The sequence below is a fragment of the Alexandromys fortis genome, unplaced genomic scaffold, assembly GCF_014885135.2.
Source record: "Alexandromys fortis isolate MF-2015 unplaced genomic scaffold, M_Fortis_MF-2015_v1.1 scaffold_24, whole genome shotgun sequence".
Lineage (NCBI taxonomy): Eukaryota > Metazoa > Chordata > Mammalia > Rodentia > Cricetidae > Alexandromys > Alexandromys fortis.
In genome coordinates, this window is record NW_026067906.1 from 9990181 (window position 1) to 10000526 (window position 10346).

The following is a 10346-nucleotide window of genomic DNA, read 5'->3' on the forward strand; positions in this document are numbered from 1 at the left end:
AATAGAGCAAAATCTCTTTATTACTTCATATAGAAAATATTCTAACTCATATCAGAAAGCCAATGTATTTTATTTTACCTACCGTTATCTTCAGTATGATAATTAATATTTATTGCTTGTTGCAAATATACAAGCAGGACACTAAATCTTAAGTTTCCTAAATAATGTTGTAATCTTTTAGCTCAACCAAATAAAATAATCAATAGCAAAGGCAAAATGTCAGATTAAGGGCTGAAACTGGGGAAAATACAGACATGTGTTTCTCCATTTGGATAGGGTATTAATATGGGAGGTGATGTATGTTGTGAGTATGGTTTATTGCCACTGGTTAATAAAGAAGATGCTTTTGACCAATGCCTTAACAGACTAACGCCAGGCTGAAAGAGGCATATAGAGAAAGTAGGCAGAGTCATAGAGAAGCATGTAGTTGCCCCCAGGAGACAGATGCCTCTACCAGAGGCCAACAGAACCTTGCCAGTAAGCCACAGCCAATATGGCGATACACAAATTAATAGAAGTGGGCTAATTTAAGATATAGGAGTTAGCCAGAAACACACTTAAGCTAATGTCCAAAGAGCATTGCAAATAATATGGTTTCTGAGAGATTATTTCAGGTCTGGGCAGCTGGGAACAAACAAGCTGCCTCCCCCAACAAATTGGTGGCCCTACAAATTGGTTCCAGCATGGGTGACTACATCCATAAAACCTGAAAAACCATTTTTTTTGCAGATGGGTTCTGTTTGCTTGTGGAAATTAGGAGTGCCGTGGCTCCTTTAAGAGAGGTCTTCCTGATTTACCAGTAGCAGAAAAAAACAAACAAACAAACATGTGGCTTTGAAACAATGACTTCCTGGTCCATGCTGTCAGCATGAACTGGGCTCTTCCAGGAGGCTGAGCACTTAAGTGACATTTGTGGGTAGTGTGATGTAAGTTACTTGGAAGCAACATGGACCAACTAGTTAACAGAGTTGAGGTGGTTAGTATGGCTCCCACAAAGCTCACAGACCACTTTGATGCTTCATTCTATAAGCTTTGCTTCTCCATTAACACTCTCATGATAAAAGTCTATGACACATGCTTTGGTTAGATAGATGGAATCCAAAAAACCCAGTGCAGTGGCACAATTTAGTCATCTCAACACTTGGGAGGCAAAAAAGTCATGAGATCAAGTCCAACCTGAACTGTACATCAAGATGTCATCTTAAAACATTTAATATTTATCATATATACAATATGCATATATATACATCACATATGCATACACACACACCATAATGAGATATCCATCGTCTTACCACAATTACATGGTAAAATTCCTTATATGTATAGACAGTAAATTTCCTCTTTTTCTTCTCTGAACATGAACATGTTCACACAAAAACAAGGTGTGTTTTATCTTGTTTTAGCTCAATGTTTTACTATGGGGCTCAGAGACTTTGAATTTTAATTATATGCAGTGATTTCATAGCTCAGTCTCATGGCAAATCACTTTAATAAACACTTCAAAAAAGCCTCCTTTCTCTATGCATAATACAAGTATCAAATACAATGACCTTTCCCATATTCACACATTATTCATCTTAGTAAGGATAATGAATTCCTTTGCTTCTCAGTTTATTCTTTGTTTTGTGAAATATTAATCATCTGCTATTCAGAGTCCTTCTTTATAAGTCAGATTTTTAAAATTGTTTTGCTATCACCAAAAATAAAAAACAGAATTATCGGGTAATTATTATGGTTTCCTTAAGCTTCTCTACAGATTTTCAAGTTGGTCAGTAAAGCACGCCTACAAAAATGCAAACAAAAGAAAGAAGTCACAAAGGCTTTCTCCCTAGGATATTCTTAGGGAGTGATATGATTTCCTGACTGAAGCTGCATCTTTTGGAGTCCACAGATAGGCATATGGCAAAATCAATACTAGGAACCCAAAAAGGTATTTAGCTTGCTGATAATTAGGTTCTGTGGACATTTGTAGGGTAAAAGTTGTCTTCCTTCTCCTGAAAGTCGGATTAAAATATACAGACCAATGAAACTGAAGGGATAAAGGATTCATTTCGGCTCGGGATTCAAGGGAACGGTATGTCGTGACAGGAAAGTCAAGGTTGTAGGGGCCAATACAGGTGTATCCCATTCTTAATCATGAAGCCAAAAGGGATGAAGGCATGTACACTGCTCTACTCCCTCCCTTTCTCTATATCATTCATTTCCACTTTCCTTCCTTCTGACCTTTAACCATCTTGAGAATACAGCCAATGTCCAAAAGTAAGATACAGCTTGCTGAGTCCATCTGGATACCTTATTTTGCTCTCTATAGCGTCATTCCCTACCTCCAATGTGCATATAACAAACAGAGTATACTCTGTTATAACCTAATATCACTGTGAAACTTCAACAACACAGGAGCATGACTCCACATCAGAATACTCACCATTCATATATGAGGCTGTGAGGAGATGCCCAGCACTATAAAAATTTAAAACTTCTCATTAAAGTAAATTTTCAGTGACTAAATTAAACGAATATTTAGAATCACTATTTTACATGGCTAATTGGGTATCAACATTGAACATTAAGATTGAACTGACAAATGGTTTAGGATGTACCAGGATCAACACTGGCTTAAGTAGTTCTGTATATATGAGTATGGGTTTCTTAAAAGCCACTTAGGAAGGAGGTATACCTACCCCTGTACAAAGTGAACTGTTTAAGGTAATTAGACCAACAGACATAATGCTTTAATATTTGACATTAGTGTGTCTGCCTAAGGGCCTCTCAAACATTGTCGCATATGCTATTGGTGCCCATCCATTCCAGAGCAAGAACTAAGGCTGGAACATTGCTTCTGCTATATTGTAGATGGAACAGCTTATGGGGAGATAACCAAAGTATATACATATATTATATTTTATATTACATATGTTATGTATAAGTTTATGCCTAGTAACCATCACACACATATAGGGACAAAATATGCTATGGAAATAATGAACAATGTTCGGCCTTCAAATTTCCTTTTGCCTGCCCAGCTCGGTTCTTCCTTCACACACCGTCTCCTATGCCTGCTATATAGTGGGAAAGGAGGCACGTGGAGGTCGGTCACCTTGAATTTAGAAAACCCCTTAGGCATCCTTGAGAAAGAAAAAGCAAAAGAATTTAAGGATAAACAAAAGGATTGAGAAATATAGGATCAACTGAGTAAGCATGCCCTAGAATTAGGAGTAATAATCAAAAATTCAGAAAGCTGCCTGGTAAATAAAAATGAAACATGTTTTTTGGCCAGAGACCTACGTTGACCAGACAGGATGAGTCACTTAGAAAAGGCCTGTACACCTACGGCAACACATGAGCCATCTGCCCTCTCTCCATAGGGATGTGTGTGAGCTGCCAGAATATAGCCACAACATGAATAAAAGGGGAGAGAGAGTCCAAATTATTAGCTCATTCGTGTTATGAGACTATAATGAAAGCGCAGACCGAATATCACATTGTTCTATGAAACAAAATTGTATTTTCCATACCAATTAGCAACTTAGATTTACAGATACACATCCAAGGTCTGTCTCTATCTGTCTCTATGATCATCTAATGTGTGTGTCGCATAAAGAAATGACATCTGTTCAGCCATTAAATTATCCATTTAATTTCTAGTAAACTCTCTCTGTGTGGGTACGACATAATTCTTCCTCTAGGAAACTACAAAATGGGTAAAGGCCTAGTTTATTTATTTTTATGTCAGCAGCAAAAAACGATCTTCTATAAATTAGTGAATATTTATGTTTTTAAATATTTTGTAGCTGACAGGGATGGGTCCATGTATGAATAAAAGCATGAGGACTTACATTCAGATCCTCAGAACCCATATAAAATCTCAAGCATGGTTGTGTACATTCATAGAGCGCAGGGAGAGAGTAAGATCACTGGGGGTTATTGGCTGCCAGGGTAGCAGGAAAACAATGAGTTTCGTGTCCAGTGAAAGACTGAGTCAGGTGGATCAGGCAGAGTAATGATAAAGGACTCCCAATATCTTTCTTTAGTCACTATAGATGTCACCATTGATGGGCACACCTATATGCATACACACACACACACACAAACACACACACCCCACATACAAACACTGTGAATGATTCATGTACATATGTAAGAAGATTACATGATCAGTATGTTCTGAAAGCTATTAGTTTAAAAACTTCATGTAAACGTAAAGCAAAGAAAGCCAGCCTACAAACCACAATCCCAGAGAACTTAGAAAACAATGAAGACAGTAAGAGAGACTTACATAGATCTAATCAACATGGGAAGTAGAAAAAGACAAGATCTCCTGAGTAAATTGGGAGCATGGGGACCTTGGGGAAGGGTTGAAGTGGGGAGAGGAGAGACAGGGAGGGGATCAGAGAAAAATGTAGAGCTTAATAAAAATCAATAAAAAGGGAGTGGGGGACTTCATGTAAGATATCTTGTGCAGAGCAGCTGAAAGTCATTAAAACCCCTGAGGGAAGTGTGCCATTATAAACTAGCTTGGTGGCCCTGGGAACAAAGAGGATGAGATCACCAAGTGCAAATGGGAACAACTGGGCAACTGTCCTATTTTGGAAGCAGAGGTCTTATGGACTTGAGCCTGGAATATATTTCTATCCCTCGCCAAGTGCTTAGGGGTGTGAAGTAAAGATTAACTGTCAATGATATTAAGAAATGAGTTTAAACAGTTCCAGGGAAACCTGGAAGCAGAGGAGTCAAGTAGTTCATCCATTTAAATCCACCACACTTACATATTCTGTCTAGTCAAAGCACAAACCACATCTGACAAGAATTTTCAAATACTCTTTGTATGTTCTAAACTATATTACTAGTACTGCACTAAGTACCATTTTTAAAGTTATACTGCTGAAGCCAATGATCTCTTACAATGACTCTCAACCACACAATTGCACGTGCTGGAGCCTGTCCTTTTAAAAAGATCTTAGATACAAGTGAAATTACACACACACACACACACACACTATTTAAAATATTGTTCATTCTTCACTTACAGAAACATGTTAGTAAGTTCTGAAATGCCTGGGGGTCCTTATCTTTAAGCTTTGCTGCAATAGAGTCTTACTTAGAGAAAAATTAAAGAGATTTATGTCTTCATAAATAGATCGTGATGAGAATTAAAAATTTACCATTAAATGGCATAAAAGTTCACACTGTACCTTGTAAATAACAATGTATACAAGTATGTTGTGGCATTAGAATTTTGACTGAAAACAAAAAAAAAAAAACAATCAGGGCTTCAGAAACAGCTCAGTGGTTAAGAGCACATCCTGCTCATAAAGAGGACCTGAGATTGATTACCAGCACCCATGCTGAACAGTGTGCAATCCCCCTGTAACCCAAGCGACAGGAGATCTGACATCTTCTTTTTAGCCTCCACAGGAAACTACACTTAAGCCACATTCCAACACAAACACATACAAACATGAAATCTCTTCTAGAAAATTAACTACTACTTCTCAAACCTTAAAAAAATCTATAGAATTTAATAACCATCCCATAGTCATTGCCTTTACTGCTTTATTTTCCAGAGTATATGCTAGATCCAGTGAAGAATTACAAAGTCTGTCTAGCCTTTTATGAGTTCCTTTCAAATTTAAGGTTTTATATATATTTTCTTTACTATAACCTATAAAGGAAACCAGGCTGTATCTGAGGGGACTTCTTTGGAAAATAAATTTGTGTAATAGAGTTTACCATAACCTCAATGTCTATAACTATGCAATGGAGTGGAAATCGCTTTTGATATTCCTGTATTTTTAATTAAAACATCAAGAAACCCAACAGTGCAAACCAAATAGCGTTAGTCACACGTTTAGCCAGAAGCAATCAAACTTGTACAGAAAGAAAGGCATGAAAGAAAAAGGTTGCCATTACAAATGGTGCTATAATAATTACCAAATTTAAGAAAAAAGTTGCTATTACAAAAATGGTGGTATAATAATTGCCAAATATAAATGATAAAAATAAAGTGCAATACTACTCTTAGAATGCTGCAAGTTTGTGTAAGACCTGGGACAGAAGTTGAAGAAGATGAGTAATGAAATACAATGATAAACAAGAATGGTATGTGTGTGTGTGAGAGAGAGAGAGAGACAGAGAGAGACAGAGAGAGAGAGACAGAGAGACAGAGACAGAGAGATAGAGAGACTGAGAGAGAGTGGGGGTAGTTGATGAGAATAGACAAGTCCTGTTGAGGAAAATGCAGAAAAATCAACCTTTATTTTTCCTGGCTGCATGTGTTGCTAGCCTATTGGCCCTCCAGTTCTTTGGCTACCACCATTTCTCTAGGACTTGTGACTGCCCAGCTTACTTGTATATTGTCATGAAACCCACTTATACATTGTGATATATCCTGCATATATTTCATTACTCCATTACTGAGTTAGTTCTATTTTATAAAAGGATAATTAAGGATAGAACAACAATAAATAGCTCAAATTTCCGCCGCAACACAAGCAATTTTAGATGAAAATGACCAGGCCAATGCGGCATTCTATGAGGACAGTGACCTAGGCAAATGGTATCTAAGAATTCAGACTGTCTCCCCCCTTGACTGGAGATGACTATACCTAATAGATTTCTTCGATTTCTCATCCACAAATACCTCTACGTATTTCTCGTGGGGACTGAAATCGACATGAACTTCCACTGTTGAGGCATTTTGCATAACGAGCCATCACTGTACAGTTTCCTACAGTTGTAGGCTGTGTCCACTGACATAGCTACGTAAGAGGAGCGTTACTGTGTGCTGAGCCCACAGTTGTAGAAGTTGATCACAATTTAATTGCATCATGCAAAGAGTTTTTGATGATAGAGATAAAACCACAACAGCAAGAAAGCAGAAGCTCAGAAAAAACATTAGAAGTGAGTTCTGAGCAGTAGACAAGAATTTGTTGCTTGCAAGAAGAGCCATAGAGGGGGAAAAAGGGGCATCTAAAGCACAGAATGCCAGAGCTAAAATCCCAGGTCCTGAGGCAGCAGTGAATATCCAAGAGCAACACTCCACCTTCCAGATGAAGTTCCAGTGCACAGAAGGCCCAGCTACAAAGTATGTCCTGCTTTTTCCTTCTCCAGATGCCCTTTCCTTCTGTCCATCATTATAATAAGCTCCCATTCTGTATGTATTCTTCTTCTGTAACCTAAAGGGAGAAAACACAAAAGGGCCACCTAGGTCTCTAAATGAGAGAGAGAGAGAGAGAGAGAGAGAGAGAGAGAGAGAGAGAGAGAGAGAGAGAGAGAGAGAGAGAGAGAGAGAGGAGATTCAACCACTCATTAAAATGTTGAACATCATATCACTTTGTCTGCCTTGCTTCCCTTCATGCCAAGTTCTGCTAAACCACCGCTGTGCTAGGTCACTGATTGAACCCCCTGCTGTCCTGGTGGCTGGCTGCTCACACATCCAAGGGTGTCTTGTCCTTGTGCATGCAGAGCTTTGGGTCAGGGCTGGCTCCTAAACAATCAGCTCACTTTTACTGTCACCGTGGTAAAAAACCGACTGCAGTTTAGAGGGACAAGGTCCTGCTGAGGTATTCAGAAGGGTACCAAGTAGTTTGCTGCCTTCCCTCTGAGAGATGCTAGAAATTGTCTGAGAGACCTTCTCTTTTCTGACCCTTAAGATGTTACTGATTATAAATAGAGGACTGGGATTCGAATTTGCAATGTCTTCAGTTGCCCTGTTTTAGAACTAGTATCTCACTGCCCATCAATGCCAACCATAAGAATGATGTCAATCACATGAATGGGTTCAAGTCAGCAGAGCTGCTATTTCAAAATCACTACCATTTTTATCCTTTCTGGGTCGCAACAACTTTCTGCTTGTTGCAGCTCTTTACTTAAAAACTTAGGTTGGGGGCTGAACAGATGATTCACCAGTTAAGAGTCTTGGCAACTCTACCAGAAGTCCTGAGTTTAATTCCCAGCAACCACATGGTGGCTCACAGTCATTTATAATGGGATCTGATGCCCTCTTCTGTTATCCAGGTATATAGATAGATAGAATACCATATACACAAAATAAATAAATCTTTAAGGAAAAAAAGAGCTTAGGTAGTAACGTAGTTATTTTTCTATTGCTATGGTCAATACACGATGACTAAGACAACTATAGAGTCGTTTACTGGCTTACATTTTTACAGAGTGAGTCCATGACCATCATGACAGGAAGCATGGTAGCAGGAAGGCAGGCATGGCACTAGAATAGTAGCCGAAATATTACATGTGATCCCCAAACAGAAGGTAGGGGAGGAGGGATGAACTACGGGGAATGGGTAGGTTTCTGAAACATCGAAGCTCACCTCCAGTGAGACAGCTCCTCCAACAAATCTATACCTCCTGATTCTTCCCAAACAATTCCAGCAACTTTGGACCAAGCATTCAAACAGTTTAGCCTATGGGGTCCATTCCCACCCAAGCACCACTGGTAAGTGTCCTCAATCTTGGGAATTTAGTAAAGGAGAATAGAACATATGCTGGGTAGGCTTCACTATTTAGATGGGTATCCTGTGGCATTGTTTACATGTGTTTCCTTATTCTGCATGAACACTTACTTGCCAAAGTTCTCATTACTGCTTCCCTCCTGTGTACATAGGCCATTCCTTAAGACCAAAGAAAAAAGTCAGTCTCGGTCATCGTTGCATGAAATTATTTCAACCTTAACTATTTGGCTAATGTCACTACTAATTTCTGTCTGTCCAAAAGCTGAAGGTAGCTGTTTTCTTTCCAGTCTTTCCCTAATCTCAAGGCAAAGGAAGTAAACTCCTCTCTGGATTGCCAGATAATAGGGGACTTTTACACTTGGGCATGACTGGTTTTCCAGGGCAGTGGTTCTCAACCTTCCTAATACTGTGACTCTTTAATACAGTTCTTCATGATGTGGTAACCCTCAACTGTAAAATTATTTTCATTGCTACTTTATAACTATAGCTTTGCTATTGTTATGAATCATAATGTAAATAACTGATATTTCCAATGGTCTCAGGTGGCCCCAAGGAAAGGGTCATTTGAAACCCAGCGGGTTACAACTCACAAGTTGAGAACCACTGCTCTAAGAAGTTCTAAGGAACACATAGCTTACCATCTGAGAAATAATTTGTAGTAAAGAGCCTTCTTAAATACTGATGGAAAGGGGTTTCTTCCTATTACTACCACTTCAAATAAGTTTGCATATTTGATCAGTTCCCAATCACAGAAACATTTCAAAGAGAGTGCTCATAAACTTGTTGCTTCCATTATTATGATACAGTTATATAATTAGTGCACCAATAGTGGTATATTTATTATCATCTAAGACCAAAGTTGACTCAAGTTTCTTTAGTTTTAGCTGAAGGATCATGCAGCATGCATTCCATGTAACTTCCATGTCTCTTCAAGTCCCTCTTTGCTGGGAGAGCTTTCCAGACCTCATCTTTAAGGATCTTGGTAGTTTAGAAGAATTCCGACAAGTAATTCTTTTCAATGTGTCTGGTCCAATGTCTGTTATAGTATTGCAAGAAAAGACTGAACAGGTAAGGCTGAGTCCTTGGTTTTAAAGATCATTGCTACCCTCTTATCTCAAAACCACATATCCTCAGCTGGGCATGATCCAGCTAAGCTGTCACCTGCCTTGACTATGAAATCCCTCTCTCCTCTGCTTTTCTCCAGTTCAGTTTAGAAGGAAACCTCGATTGCCACTCAGAGGCCTGGCATGTTTGTTTCACGTCTTTGAGGGCACAGCACATGTATACATTATTAAAGATTTTTCTACATGAAGAATTTGTCTACGCCATTCCATTTGCTCATTTGTTTAACTATTTATACCAATATAGAATGCAGATATGAATTTTATATTTTGTATAAAAGGAAACCTCATCGTACTTGATCAAATGGGTCCATCAACGGCACTTGGGAGCTCTTACAGCTGATGCATGAGTTACTCTAACATGCCTCTAATACACTGTGCATGTGTCTGTCTTGGACTTTCTGAAATGACAACATACTTCAGGCTTCCTCTCAATAGTATCTGACCCAGTTCTAGAACTTTTCTTTTATTCAAAGAGCTCTAGTGACCAAGGTCTTCATCCTGTTTGTGTTCTTTGTTGTTAACGTGGCAATAACCATATTACTTGGATTCAAGATAACAAGGATTTATAAATGTGGCCTTGAGACAAAAATCATCTGCCTCCCTTACAATACTGGTATTTCCTACTGATGATGAAATCTAATGTGTACCCAAGTACTTTTTTCAGAGTCAAAGGTTGCAGAGAGCATTAGAGCCATCTTCTAAGGAAAGACATGGAACATCCCATTTTAAAAACCAAGAAGCAAAATCA